Source organism: Scardinius erythrophthalmus, assembly GCF_964197995.2.
Source record: "Scardinius erythrophthalmus genome assembly, chromosome: 2".
Classification (NCBI taxonomy): domain Eukaryota; kingdom Metazoa; phylum Chordata; class Actinopteri; order Cypriniformes; family Leuciscidae; genus Scardinius; species Scardinius erythrophthalmus.
The window spans coordinates 30,727,753-30,742,908 of record NC_138222.1 but is presented as its reverse complement, the minus strand read 5'-3'; the positions used below and the strand labels follow the sequence as shown (position 1 = coordinate 30,742,908).

The 15,156-nt window shown below is 38.5% G+C and overlaps 1 protein-coding gene across 6 annotated transcripts in view; it reads left to right on the top strand.

The window, feature by feature from the left end:
- The window catches only part of znf536 (zinc finger protein 536), a 167,203-nt gene that overhangs the window by 89,955 nt on the left and 62,092 nt on the right, over positions 1 to 15,156 (top strand). The window lies entirely within an intron of this gene.

Below are 15,156 nucleotides of genomic sequence, written 5' to 3'. Positions count from 1 at the left end.
TTAAGAATAATTTTAAATGCTTTAATACAATAAACACCTTAAATTTGCTTTTCAGTCTGGCGTTACAGGAACAAAATTGTGTGATGTTCACATGATTCAGTTCTGTTAAATCAATACATTTAAATAGCAATTATGTAATGGAATTTTACAAAGTAGTACAATTACAACCCTAAGAGAGCAATTTCACAGTGGAATGGAACAACTGAGAAAAAAACCTTGGGATGCCAATTGGTGAGATGGCAGTATCAAGTTATTGTCACATAGGATATGTGACAATGGGCCTTTAAAGCTTAGGTCGACTTTAGCAATAGTTGGCAATAAACAGCTACATGTAATGCTGTGAAGCCACCAATTAAACCAATGAAAAGGAAGTGAATGCATTTGTGCTTTTGCAGTTATTTCAGTTAATAGAAAATAGGTGATTGTGATTTTGATAGGCTGTGGGTAGGTGATCAAATCAGCTAGCAATGTGGCAATGCCAGCATAAATCTGAGCTGCACATTCAATGCATAAGTCTGACAATTTATGTTACTGTTCAAATATCCATCAAACACCCTTAAAAGGAGTTAGTATCTTTATTTACTGTCTTCTTAAACAAATTCATTAAGGAGGTTTCTGTACTTTGGCTATCCTTTGGCATCAATTAATTTATCCATTAAATATAAAGTTAACTATGAAAATAAAATCCGTATTCTATTCTCACAATAGAAAACCTATGTGGATGTACGGACATGTTACGAGTGATTAAAACATCCTGCTGCACGGGAGAGGGACAGCAAACCCGCCTCATCTGAGGAACTCTGAGCTTTTGAGATAAAATGTATGTTTAGTGGGATTAAGTGAAGCTGCAGCTAATGATTACAGAAGTTTTAAAGGTAACTTTCTCATTCCTTGGGGTGGTACACCACTGTTAAGCAGCCTGGCTGTTAATTAGGTCACGTCTATGTGATAATCAGTTAGCTTAAGCTAAACAAGACACTAATTAAAGATATACATATAAAGCAGGTCAAAAAAATGAACTTCATTTGCTGGGTAAAATGTGCTTTTAAGTCATCAAAAAAAGAAAAAAAAAGTGGCTTAGCTTAAGGCTCTAAGCAACTTAATTTCAACAGCAAAGAAGAAATTGTTTATTTATTCCCAGTCCTTATCACCCTCATGTAGTGAGATGAGTTTGAACATGCAATGGGCTATGTTTATTTTAATCTAAGGAATAATAACAGACAACCCCCACCCCAATTAGGAATTAATGAAAATGAGAAGAAGATAAAACCTATTTTCTTTACAGAGACTATTAAACCTAAACACTCGTCAACAGAAAGGAGGGTATGTTACGGAAGTAATTATCTAGTGAATTTTAATGCAGGAAGTTTTCTTTCTTTAGCATCTCTCTTACTATTACTTTGAGATTTAGCTCATGGCCTTTTATAAACTATTCTCAAGCTTTTGTTAGATTGGCAGGGTATTTGGAATTAAAGTGATTAGTGTTTAATAATAAAAAAAATGTTAAGCACTAACTGAATCATGGGACAGAGAATGAAAATACAATTTATTTATTGATTCTTTGGCACTCTCATAGCTTTTATTGTACATAAGTAGACCAGTTTTAATAAACACAAATCTGAGAAATTGGTTATGTGATGTTTTGCCAATGTCACCATTACTTAATATTTCCTCTCTCTCTCTTACCATCTTACCATTTGCATGCTCTTTTGCTGTATAATCTGTAGGTCCCCCCCCCTCCCCTCCCCTCCTCTCTCTCTTAAATAATGAAAGATTCTCAGTTGAATTGAGATCCTGGATGTGGCCTAATGTTTTGTATTATTTCATCTTGTTTGAAAGACTAACAACACCCCCCCCCCCCCCCCCATTTTAACAAAACACTCAATGCCCACAGCAGTTTCACAGCATGATGCTAACGCTACCATATTTCACTGTAGGTATGGTGTTTTTGAGGTGTGGGCAGTATTACATTCGTGCGACACACATTATTGTTTTGAATTTTTTACTTAAAAACCCTATGTGATTTGGCAAATTCCAAACATCCTCTCACATGATTCTTGAATCTTCCCCCCGAAGTGATTGGTGCACCTATAATCTGTTTACGGCATCTGAACTTTGTAGCTTGAAGCTCTGTAGCTCTGTAGGTTACATTCGTGTTCGCACAGTTTTCTAGTCTATATCTGGGTGTTTTGATGTCACTTTTTGGTTACGGTTTGTTACGATAGTCCACTTCAGACATTCTATCTATAAGTAACTTTGCAACTACATGTCTAACTCATGTATTAATTTGCAACTACATGTCAACTAACTCTTATTAGAGTAGACTGTAAGGTTAGGGTTAATGGAATGAGTTGACATGTATTTGCAGAATTACTTGTAGTAAGAATGTCTGTTGAGGGACCATCAAACTAAAGTGTTAGCAGACAGTCTACTTGTACTCTAATGACTAGCAATTGACATGTAGTTGCAAAGTTCTCATAATTTAACTAGTAAGGCTCACTAGCACAACATAACACTTTTAGTAAGTTCTATTGTATGTATTTATTTAATGCATTGTTATTTTTGCTTTATCTAACTTTATTTATCCATCAATTTATATATTTTTTTCTTATACCTGCTCCCTCCCCATCTCTCTATTCACCCTGCGTGTGAGCTAGTGTCAAGGTAGAGTGTGATCACCAGCTGAAATCCCACATCGCTGCCTAGCTCAGTTGGAGCAGGCAGGGAGCTCTCACTGTGCAACGGGCAAAATGCCAGCCCCCCCTCTTGTCTTGAGATTGACCTTCAGGTTTCTTTGCTTGCAAGCACAGGGAGATGCATGTTTATTGGGGAATTATGCCATAGTAAGGGGCAGTTTGGCAGATTCCCTGACATACTTATTTGAAAGTATGCATACACAAGGGGCTGCGCTTTCAGGCCATAGCGCAAAACATGTGCTCACCAAACCCTTACAAGCTAAAGGTGTGATGTACAGGGAAGGAAGTGTTGTGCTGTTTGTTTGCCTAACAGTGCTTTAATGTTTAATGCAGTGTTTCTTTATTAGCCCAGCATTTGTATAAGGTGGAGAAAAGTATTTCTTCTCTCATCAAGATGATTTCATTCGTATTTAATTTTTGAGTTTTGAATAGGAAGGATAAAAACAAGAAAATACATGTCATGGCCTGGTTTTATACTGTATATGTATACTTGTGTGCGTGTGTGTTTTATTTTTTGGGGGGAGGAAGGGTGTATGTTTATGTAGTATGCAACAGGATGTGGCATGTCATACCTCTGTTTTACTTTTAATATCTCACACGTTCCTCTAACCCAAAGAGAACAGACTTCCTTTATAATGTGTCGATTTTATTTGCTTTTTTTCTTTACCCTCTCTTTAACATACGGCAGATTCATCTGCTGTCTTCTTTCAGCAAGCTCACCCAACCTCTAAACCACCTACCCACTGCAATTTTGAGTTAAACTTGAATTACAGTAATCAACAATAACATCTCAACTGTGAAAGAAGGTCGACACAATCGCTTTTGTCTTTGACACTGCACTTGTTTAAACACAGAGAGAGACAGATAAAAAGGGGAAAAAAAGTTGCCTCAGAAAATGTCCTCTAAAGGCCTTTTTCCTCTCCTCACAATAATCAACCTTAAATATGCTTCTTGTGCAATAGAATTTCCAGCCTCTGTACATCTCTTCCACCTCTTTCCTTCTCTCTTTTTTAGTTTATTACATTTTCCCCCATTCTCTTTTATTTCTTATTACCATTACAAGATTGGCTTGGCTGAGGAGGGGATCTATTGTTATTTCAGATTCCGCAGTCTGAATTGGGCTTCATAAACAAGGGGGGCTCATTCCTGATAGTGTTTCTGAATTCATTATTGTGTGATTTTGAGTGACAGCTGAGAGAGAGAGAGAGAGAGAGAGAGAGAGAGAGAGAGAGAGAGAGAGAGAGAGAGAGAGAGAGAGAGAGAGAGAGAGAGAGAGAGAGAGAGAGAGAGAGAGAGAGAGAGAGAGAGAGAGAGAGAGAGAGAGAGAGAGAGAGAGAGAGAGAGAGAGAGAGAGAGAGAGAGAGAGAGAGAGAGACAGACATAGAGAGGAAGTCTTTAACAGAAACACAGTAAATGGAAAAACACAACATTATATATACACACATGCTGATCAATGTTAAGTGTATATATATATATATGTATATATATTTTCATATATACATACATATACATATACATATACATACATACATACTGTACACATATACATTAAATATAGATTGACAACACTATACACTTTCAGAGACTTTGGTATAGGATTTGCTTTATGTACAACTTTGTTAGTAGATTCACAAATAATTGCAAAGAAAGAGCATGCAAAATATTGAATTAAACGTGAAATTTTGAAAGCACTTAAATAGTACTCTTGTAAAAAAAAAAAACCTTCAATAATCTTTGCTCTTTAACAGTGTATATTTATAGTCAGTATGAATATGTCGTGTGTGACACCCATGAAATGCTTATTATAGGATCAGACTCCTCCCTTGTATTTGATTCAAGACTTCCTGATACGTGTTTCTTGTACGACTAACTTGAGAAAACCAAGTGAAAAAGCATCCTTTTTCTACTGCCTGATCTCCGTTGCTTAAGGCTTCAAAACCTGCCTTGTCTTTTTTCCTCCAGTTGAGAATCCCCCATGTCTAAATATTGTTAAGAGGAAGAGCATTTTAACATGGCAAGGATTATCAGTATATCCCCAGGTCTTTACGGCTTGCCGCCGTTTTGGGCGAAACACTTGCTCCATACAAATTGAAATTGGATTTGCCAATGGATGCCTTAGGTTATAAAGCATGGATATTCATCTAATTACACAATTACAAATTGGAGTAATTACATATGCAGACTTGCTGTACAATGTAATTGTGGTGTAATTAAAGTCGAAATAACCCAAACTGCTATGCAAAATGCACGACTATCCACAGAGAAGCAAACCTGTTCATCCTTTCTGACCTATGGCATCAGTTTCATGCAGATGTTTATTGCTTTACTTGTTAAATAAATATGCAAATTTAGAGCAGAAAAAATTGTTACCCATGCTCAGTCAAATTTTTATAACACTGTTTGAGTGGTCAAGAACTCATTAGGCCCATATATATATGCGATTGTGCTTCTGAATGTCCGCACATCTTATAAAGTCTGTTGTGACTGAAAAATAAGTTGATCCGAGCCCTAAAATTACATGGAATAGTTTTTGGGAGACAAAAGACGTATTACTTATCATTAACGGCATCTCTGTCATATTCTCTCTCCTCCTCCTCCTCCTCCTCTCTCTTTCTCTTTCTTTAATTTTCTCTTTTGCTCTTCCAAATCTTTAAAACGAGGACAGACTACATTTCTCTCTCTCATGTGCTAATTAGGAACTGTAGACCTTGGAAGAATTATGTCAATGTTTATTCCTATCATTCACCTTCATTATAGTTCGCGCCCTCTGCCCTCTCACCCAGCATGCATCACTCTCACTTTTTTTCCACACTTCTCCTATTTTATCTAAATGTTTCATTCAGTCTTCCTATGCAGTTTCTGCAGCTCAGCTCTCCCTATCTGTCACCTTTTTTTGAAGTGTAATAATATAAAAAAAATATATATAAAAAATGATCATGGTGTGTGAGAAAATTGTTATTATACTGCTTTATTTAAGTACAGTGGGTCAGGACTCTGGTGTCTTTAAATGATAAAAGTTCTATTCAACGTGTTAATTGTCAGTGTGCTCTGTTGATTGACGTGTCTTAGATAAATGTAGACTTAGTATTTTTGTGCACGCTTGAACAATAAAAGGGCAATTTATTTCCCCTTAGCAGCAGCTCATTTGATTTTTCTGTTTCGCATGCTCACTTTTTCTCTCTTTCCCTTGTTATACTCTCGCTCGCCTTCTCTCGCTTTTTCCCTCCCTTTCTGTCAATTTGTAAATATTACCCATAGTGGGAATTAGCATAGCTTTTTTCTTTTTACTATATTTAAAATTCCAATTGTATTCCAAAGTGTATATGAAAGAGCTTCCGTGAGTGTCGTCTCTCTGTGCTCACCGTACCCCTGTGAGGCTATCAACGGGCAGTCCTTATGAAACATTTATCAGTCTGTTTTATGTCTTAATGATCCTGTTAGGATTCCCTGCTTGGTTATGGAGACAACGGCGAGCTATGTACTGCTCGGAGAAAGAGAAAAAGAAAAGGAGGGAGAGAGAGATAGAGAGACAGAGAGAGAGAGAGAGAGAGAGAGAGAGAGAGAGAGAGAGAGAGAGAGAGAGAGAGAGAGAGAGAGAGAGAGAGTGAGAGAGAGAGAGAGAGAGACAGAGAGAGAGAGAGAGAGAGAGAGAGAGAGAGAGAGAGAGAGAGAGTAAGCTGCATGCAGTATACCAGATTTTAATTCCGTGTCTTTGCCAAAACATTGCTTACCTTTGCATACAAGCCTCCTTGGCAGGGCCGTGCTTTTTCATCAGTCTCTTCATTTTCTTTTTTATGTTTTTATAATTAAAACATAATATTTATCTTTCCCCAACAGAAGGCTGTCGTACTGGGGGAGGCAGAGAGTTTGAATATTAATATTTTAAATGCATCAATATGACGTCTTTCAGCCGACTGGAAAGGTGTCATCACTTTAAGTGAGAAAATGGGGTCTTGTATGCTATTAAATGTAAAAAAAAAAAAAACATCTTGACTGAGGCATGTGAAAATATCATCAGGTTGCTCAGGAAGAAAAAAATGCTTTTCATTTTCCTTTAATCAAATAGTTTTGAATTAGTTTGCGCTAAAGTATATGCAAAGTGTCATTATTGACTATTAAATTCTTAGGATAAAACAAAAAGTTTATTTGCTGAAGGGTTGATGGTGATGCTTTTTTGTGTGTGAGCGGAGGTCGACAGCTGTCTTACTCTGTCAGAGCCAAATTCCTCTGGAATGAAACCACCTCTCTCTCTCTTTCTCTCTCTCAAACCAGTGCATACAAATGGCATATCTGGGTGGGAGGGCGCTTTGTTTGAACAAGTTAACTTTGGCATGATTGGGGTGCCTCCCGTGTGAAAGAGCAAGTGAATACATTGACCTTTGTCTCATTAAATATGGAGGACCAGCCATATGATACCATGACAGAAGAATCCTCCTTCTCCATTTGCCTCCTCTTCTCGCTGTCTCGCTCTCTCTTGTTTACCCGTCTTTCTCTCGCACAGTTGCGTAAACACAAGTTATGGAGGTGTAAAGCAAGAACATTATGTAGATTAAAAGCAGTATTTAGAGAGAAAGACACATGTGTCACAAGTCCCCCCCCCCACCAGCCATGATGTGACGGGGTGGGGGGGCTTTACGGGCATTCATCATGCACTGATGAGTATCTCTCCCCTCTTCTTTCCCTCTCCCCCTCCTAACCCCATTGACAGGCCACATAAAAAAGCCTTTGTGTCAACATCACGGCACTGACATGAGGCAGATAATGACATGAAAAGTTTGCCTCTTCTTCTCCGCACCCCCCCCCCCCATCTTCATTTTAGCGATAGTTATCTTCTAATCAAAGGCAAAAGAAGGGTAAAAAAAAAAAAAAGAACTGGGCAAAAAAAGTCCACGGATTAAGATCTTCATTTTCTATTTTTTTCTGTCCTTTTTTTGTGCCTGTGCATTCCAATTGTTCTTAAAATATTTGGCAATGTCAATTAGTAAGTGAGCAGAGCTAGCTGATGAACACAATTTTCCACTAGACTGAGCACCCTATTGTTGTGGAGCGAGGAGCAGATTTCTGAGGTCATTATCATTCCCTGTTAGCCTGGCCCAGCTGCTCCTCTCGGCTTCAGCCAAACTCCACACCACAGCTCTGGTAGAAGGCAGCAACAGGGGGCCTAGAGAGAGAGAGAGAGGGAGAGAGAGAGAGAGAGAGAGAGAGATGGAGGGAGGGCTGGCATGAGAGAAAGAGAGAGGTAGCATGCTAAAGAAAAGGTGTGGCCGCGATGAAACGCAGGGATGGTTAGGAGGGCCCAGACGAGCAAATGATGGTCAGATCACACTAATAAAGCCTAAAGAGAAAGATTGAAAAAGACAGCTCCGCCGCGCGATGAAATTAGAGAGGAAGAAACGGGGGATAAAGAACAAGTGAGCGAGGGGATGGAGAAACAGAAGGAAAGAAACACGCCACTTGGAGGGAATTAAAAAATCAGTCATACGCTTCTTGGAGCCGAACGCCGAACGCTGAGATTATGAAGGCAAAAGATTTGGATGGTAATGCAACTCGGGGAAATAAAGATCCAGAATGACATACTGCTCTGGTTGGGCAAACCGCTCCCCCAACAGACCCCTGTACTGGCAGGCAGGGGCAAGAGAGAGCAGCCCCAGCGAAGCCATCCTGTCTGCTGTAGAGTAACTACAATGAGGGAGAGATGAACACATGGTGGAAGTGAGGCAGGGGTGAAAATGAATGCAGTTCTAAATGAGTAAAAACACTGTATGTGTTAGGAGGAAGGAAAGCTCATGAATGTCTAAAATAATGATGGCGGCCAAAGGGTGTAGAGAGTGCATGTGAAAGAAATGCGAGAACAAGGGATGGGAACATGGGAGGACTGAAAAAGGGAGGGAAATCATACTTTTGTATAAATAACACATATTTATTCTAATTGCATGTAACTTCAGCATATTCATTCTCGCTCTTTCTTTCACTCGCTTAAAAACTTTTGTTCTCGCGTGTTCAGATTCTATTAGGACGTGTGCAGAATGCATTATACTGTTTATGTTTTCTTTCGCCAGGTTATTAAATTACACCAATTTAGTTGAATGCATGTTTTGATGATGAAGTTAAAGCAAACTACTGACATAAATGCTAAGTTCTAAAATCTAGGCATTAAATTATATGTCATAAAATGTCTCGATTTGGCCAAATCTAAGCAGCAAAGTCCAAGATGATTTGTCCAAGATCATTTATTATGATTATGCTTAGAATTCATTGAATGCTTAAAAGTATAAATGCAAAAATTTAGTGTAATTAAACTGATATTATTTTACACACTGCTACCTATTATGATATTTAAAGTATTGCACCATTAGCATAGCTTAGCAGCATGGTAAAGTTGCAATGAAATGGAAGTAGTGGCATCATTTTTCTTCTGTTCTGTAATGTAAATCCAAGTATAATAGATTTTTTTTAAATGTAGTGTGGTGACTTGATTCTATCCATTGCTTGTTGATTCTGTTATATTCAAAGGAAGATTATGTAATGACATTTTGATGAAACATTAAAATTAGTAAAAAAAAAAAACAATACAAAATAATTCAAATAATAATAAAAATAAACACATAAATAAATAAATAAATAAATAAATAAATAAATAAATAAATAAATAAATGAAACGCATACATGGATGGATCATACACAATACGATTTTTAAGATGGGGTGATTTATACAATTTATAAAATGGACTGGAATGTCAAACTCTTGAAATCAGTTGTGTGTGGTATGTGGAGTTTCTGCATACTTTGTAAAAAAAAATGTTTTTTTTAGGTAACCTAAAAAAAATATGTTTCATGTGCTAATGTAAATTAACTCTGCTCATCAAAAATTATATTTAAACTGACTACATCAAGCTGACAAATTAACAATTGTTATCCTGAATAATCATGATAAATGATCATGAATAAAATTTTAAATGTGCCGTTATTACCTCTAATAAAGATTTCTTTACTTGATCTAACCCTTAAAATGGCTTGCTTGTTAAACATAATGGTCAGGTTTAATGAAATTAAATTATATTTTTTGACTTTAATAAAACCAGTTCATTTAGATGTTACCACAAAAGGCACATTGCAAGATGTTTTCTCTTTTTTTCCAAATAAAGTTTGAATGAATGTGCAACTGACTGTATGAATGAATGACTAAATGACTTATTTTCTGTTTAGCGCTCTTAGCGCAGGTTTGGGACTCTCCTTCACCATCACCAATATGCCACAACCACCTGGACGACATGACAGCAGCCAATCTGTGCTGTCCTGTTGTATAGAAAAGTACTTTTTCCCCCTGTTTTTTTGCAGATTTAATGCCACATTTTTAGATAAGCAATGCTCTAGCGTAGTTAGTTTCTCCCAAACTAAAGCGGGCAACCACATTGTTTTGTGACCGCTGACAGTGACAGTAAGTGGCACTTTGAAGATGACTACCTCCTGTTTAGAGTGAGCGGTTCGTGATTAATAAGAGGTGAGTTATTTGATCTGGAGTGGAGGGCACTGTGGCATCTTCACTGGAGTATGTCTATGCTTTACCCCTCTCCATTCTCACAGGAGAGGGCTGACAAGCTCCCTCAAAGGAGGGACATTTGACTCATCAGCATAGTGGAACTATCCATTTCCTTCCACGCAGAGACACTTAAATCATCCCCAACCCCTCACCCCCCGAGAAAAAAAAAAAAAAAACACGACATCATTGCATTTGCTCTTTAATCTAGCAATTCAGATTTCTACGTAGAGCTTCTCTATCTTGTGAAATTTGATGTACTACCAGCTGCCTTTTATTCTGCATTGATTAAAACAGCAAAAGAGGAGATGAAGTGTTTTATTCATTCTCTTCAAAACATCCTCATACCTGCATCATTGTTTCCAAAGGAAGCTTTTTTCAGATGATGAAAGCCCCTTTGACTCAAAAGAAAAAAAGAGAAAAATAATAAAAAAAAGCTCTCTCACTTTTGTACTTGCCAGCTGTACGTTTTAATGTGCTCCCAGAAGCATTTTCACTCCTCCCCGTTCTCTTGGCACACCATCTCCCTCTTGCCCCTTTCTCACATTCGCCGTCTATACGTCTTATCCTCCCCTCACCTACCTGTAGAAAGTTTGCGTTAGTTGCGCGGCACGGCTTCAAAGCATTGCTCTCAGCTTGCAGCTGCCAAGCTCCTCGTCCCCTGTTAGCAGGCATCCAGCTGTCAGGCGCAGAGAGGGGGAAAAGAGGGAGGAAATCTCTCACCAGCCATATGGTACCCGGCTCTGCCGCAGCCTCGCCGCTCCACGGGCAAATGGCAAACTCATAGATCTCATCAACACTCCTAATATCCAGCTTGGAGATGGAGAATATTAGCCTTTGCACCCTCCACCATCCAGGCCCGACTCGGTCGAGGAGCGGGCTCTTGGTTAGCGCAAACTGACACTTTCTCTCTCTGCTGGCCGGAAGGGGAGAGTACGTTTCTGGAAGGCTTTTAAGAATGGATGCTTGCCATGCACTGTGACTTGATTTTTGATAGCTTGCATCGCGGGTCTTGTGTAAAGCGCAGCTGAACGAAAATCCCCTGAACAGGTTGTGGTGTTTGAAAAATGGTGCGAAAAGCAGACACATTAAAGATTCCGCGTGACCGACCCTCGAGAATTCGGCTTCCGCGTTCGGTCTATTAGCAGGATGCTACGTCTACTCTCCTAATCCTAACAGGGCTGAGATATCAGACTCCGCTGTCTCGCCGTAAGTGGTGCCTTATGGCAGCGCAAGCTGCGGCGAAGCACTGGAATTATGGGTACATTACCGCATAAGGCTCAAAACACTGTCAAAAGCGGCACGGGTGAATCCCGCATCCTTATGCGTACACCGTTTCGGAGTTTAGCCCTGAGCAGAAGGTACATAGAGTAATTGGTGCTGGGAGAGAACGTGTTTTGTGAATTTCACTATTAATGGATATTAATTGATGGGAAAGGAGGGGGGTGTCTCTTGCAGAAGAAAAGAGAAATGCAAGAAATGTGCACTCGCAAATATTTCTTTATTTCGCTTATTTATTTTACTCCGCAATCCAACCTGAAGCGGTCGCCATTAGGAGTGAGAGCTGGGGAGATTAATATGGCGGTTGCAGCATTTTGGAGGGACGGTAACGTTAATGGTCCCACTGGGTTTTTAATGAGTGTTGTGCCCCAAACAAAATGAGCTAATTAGTGTTATCATCCATATATCAGGCCATACGCATACACATTGATCTACGCTCTAACACACACACACTTATATACACACACACACACAGCGTCATGCTGCTCCTCCATCATACTGTAGGAGAATCTGATCAGGGCTTTGTTGTGCCCTAACATTACAGGGCACTTGAGTTCACGAAATGACCCTGTCTTTAGAACCCTTCCCATTTTACACAATCACTTGTGATTGAGGTGTAGTTGATTTATTGATACAGAGTTTAGATATCATCTTTGTTTACCTGGTGTTGCCTTGACTTATGCCACACAGAAAAACTCAAACTCACATTTAATGTTTTGACACTGATACATACAGCTACAAACTGTAAAATTATAGCTCACACGCTGGAAAATACGATCAGGTTTCCTTTTATGTCTCGCTGTGCAAACAGCCCAGACATATGATATTGTTCTTAAAGTGCCTTAAATGTCTGTAGGGATCATTCCTAAAGCTGTTAAAAGAGTGCAGGAGTGATGAACATAACTGCGAGGGAAGGAATGAAGGAAATGACAAGAAAGCAAGAAATAAATAAAGTAGGGGGAAAAAAAGGAAAGAAGGAAATAAAGAAAATGAATGAGAAATGAGAAAAAGAAAGTGAGGATGGAAGGAAAAAGTGAAGAACAAAGAAATAAAACAAAGTAAACGAATGAGGAAGGAAGAAAGGACAATATGAAGGGGGGAAAAGAACTAAATTAAAATGAAGGAAATGATGACAAATAAATGAGGAAGAAAGGAAAGGAATGAGGACAGAAGGAAAAAGGAAAAGAATGAGGAAGGAAGGAAGAAATATGATGGAAAAGAATACATGAGAATGAAAAATCAACAGTGAAGGAAGGAAGGGAATGAGAAAGAATAAACTAGAAAAAGAAAGAGAGTAAATAAGGAAGGAAAAGAACAGGAGAGAGAAAGAAAGAATGTTTTGAACAGAACTGTTGTCAGCTAGGCCGGTGTTTGCCGTGTCATTTCCTCACATTTGAGCTCTCTCACTGACCTCCGCTTTATTTCTCTGCCATTAAGCCTATTATAAAATCAATAAACAATTGTGCCTTTTTCCCCTTTAAATCTTTCTTCTCCTCTGTATATCCTCTGCAATCGGAGAGGAGAAACAGATATCAGAGCGGCAGTGGCGGCAGCAGGTACCAGCGCTTTGACCTGTCTGTGAAAACACACTCAATTTAGTGCACAAGCATCTTGATCTGTTGTATCCCGTGCCATTATCCAGTTATGTCCAATCCTGCGGCGCTCCAGCGGCCTGAGGTTAACCCTGACACCCATCATAACCACATTCAGCCATGACTCCACTCTTATGGCAGCTGCATTCCAACACATTTACGATCAAACTCTTTCGGTTCCGTTTCCAATCTAATATGCATGACCAATGTTTGTTTTTAAAGGCCTGTTTGGTTTTTGCCGATTGATTGGGAATCCGTTTTTACACTCCAGCATATGTGCCTCCTTCTCTCCCTACTCCTACTCTGTAGATTAGCACCCTGAGGCAAAGTTATGGAATGATCGAGGGCTTTTTAATTGTCACATTCTCAAAATGTAATAACCCTCCCGATAAAAATCAACAAACACTGAGTTTGACAGCTGATTCATACATTGTGCATCAAAAATAAAAGCCATTTACAGATTTTAATTCCCACTGTCAGTTTAAACTAAAGTGTCAAGCACAGCGGTAGGGATGACAATGTAAACCGCTTTCATTTCTTCAGCTTAAAAGAACTTTGAAATGAAAATGCCTGTAACAAGGCTACAGTCACATTGTTTTTCTCTCTTTCGTTTTTTTTTTTTTTTTTTTTTTTCTCTCTTCCTTCCTTTTTTTTTTTTTCTTAGGTCTCGTTCGAGTGCTGGTAATTATGGGTAATCATAAACAGCGGAGCTCCTGCTAATGAGCCTGTGTTGTATGTTGGGTTCATACAGAGCCCCCTCTTCACTGCAACCAGTGTGGGTAGAAGAAGCAGCTCTTTGTTCTGCGTGTGGTGGTCCTTTTTCTTTTTTTTTCCCGCCAATTTAAAACTGTGCCTTTACGATATGTTTCAGTTTTTGTCTTTTTATTCTTAGCCTCTCTCTTTACTGTATCATATGTAGCATCAGATACAGTAACAGATGTTTTGGGATCCTCACTGGTCTTCATGTTTCCCTTAAAAGAGGAGGTCATGCACTCTTCATTTTGGTGTTTTGCATGTCCGTCTCTAAGTATTTGCATTAGAGACTAAAGTTAAAATTTCGAATTGATCTAAGTCGCTAATGCTAATTTTGTAATCACAACATTTAAGGTGGTATCTGTTTGAAACGGCATATGGAAACAAGTCTTACACTGTTAGAAAAATCTGTAGAAATTACAGTATTACTGGCAGCTACTTGCCAGTAACTTACTGTAGATTTAAATTGATGTTATTTACTGGCAACAATTTGTTCAAAATTAAATGAACATTAAACATTAACAAGTCTTTATCTTTACAGAATAAAACTAAAATAACATCCTCATACAAAGCATTCTGGGAACCAAAATCTGAAGGAAAAAAACAGAAAAAGGTTGATGAAGATTTCTGGTTCCCAGAATGCTTTATTAGATTGTTATTTTATAATTTTATTCTTTAAAGACAAAGACTTGTTAATGTTTAATGTTCATTTAACTTTGAACAAACTGTTGCCAGTAAATAACATAAATTTAAATCTACAGTAAGTTACTGGCAAACAGCTGCAAAACTACAGCAAATTTTTTACAGTGTAGTTTTAGCCTAAAATCTTTTTCTTTTCTTTTTTTATCCTTCTTCTTGGGCAGTTTATGGGCCAAACCGAGATTATTAAAAATAAAATCCAGCACCTCTAACCCTATTTGCATAGCCCTCGTCACCCTCTTCAGAACTCCTACTGTAAGTTTCCGAGAGAATTCTCTCGCTTCCTCACTCTTATTCTCTTTCCCTCTGTCTCTATCAGTCTCACTGCTGTTCCTGTATTTCCACTGGGAGAAACATTGACCTCATTTGTGAGGACAATAACCCCCTTGACTTTGGGGATTAAGACATGAAACCTTTGTGGATTAATTAGGTTTGGAGTTGAATTCATTTTGCTGCTCGGGAATACAACAAGAAAGAGAGAGAGAACTAGAGAGATTAAAAAAGGGAGAAGAAAATAACACTAGGCAAAGTGAAAGTTCAATTGTTCATACTACATAGGGAAATAGTTTGATTAGCCATCAGTACATGCATATTTATT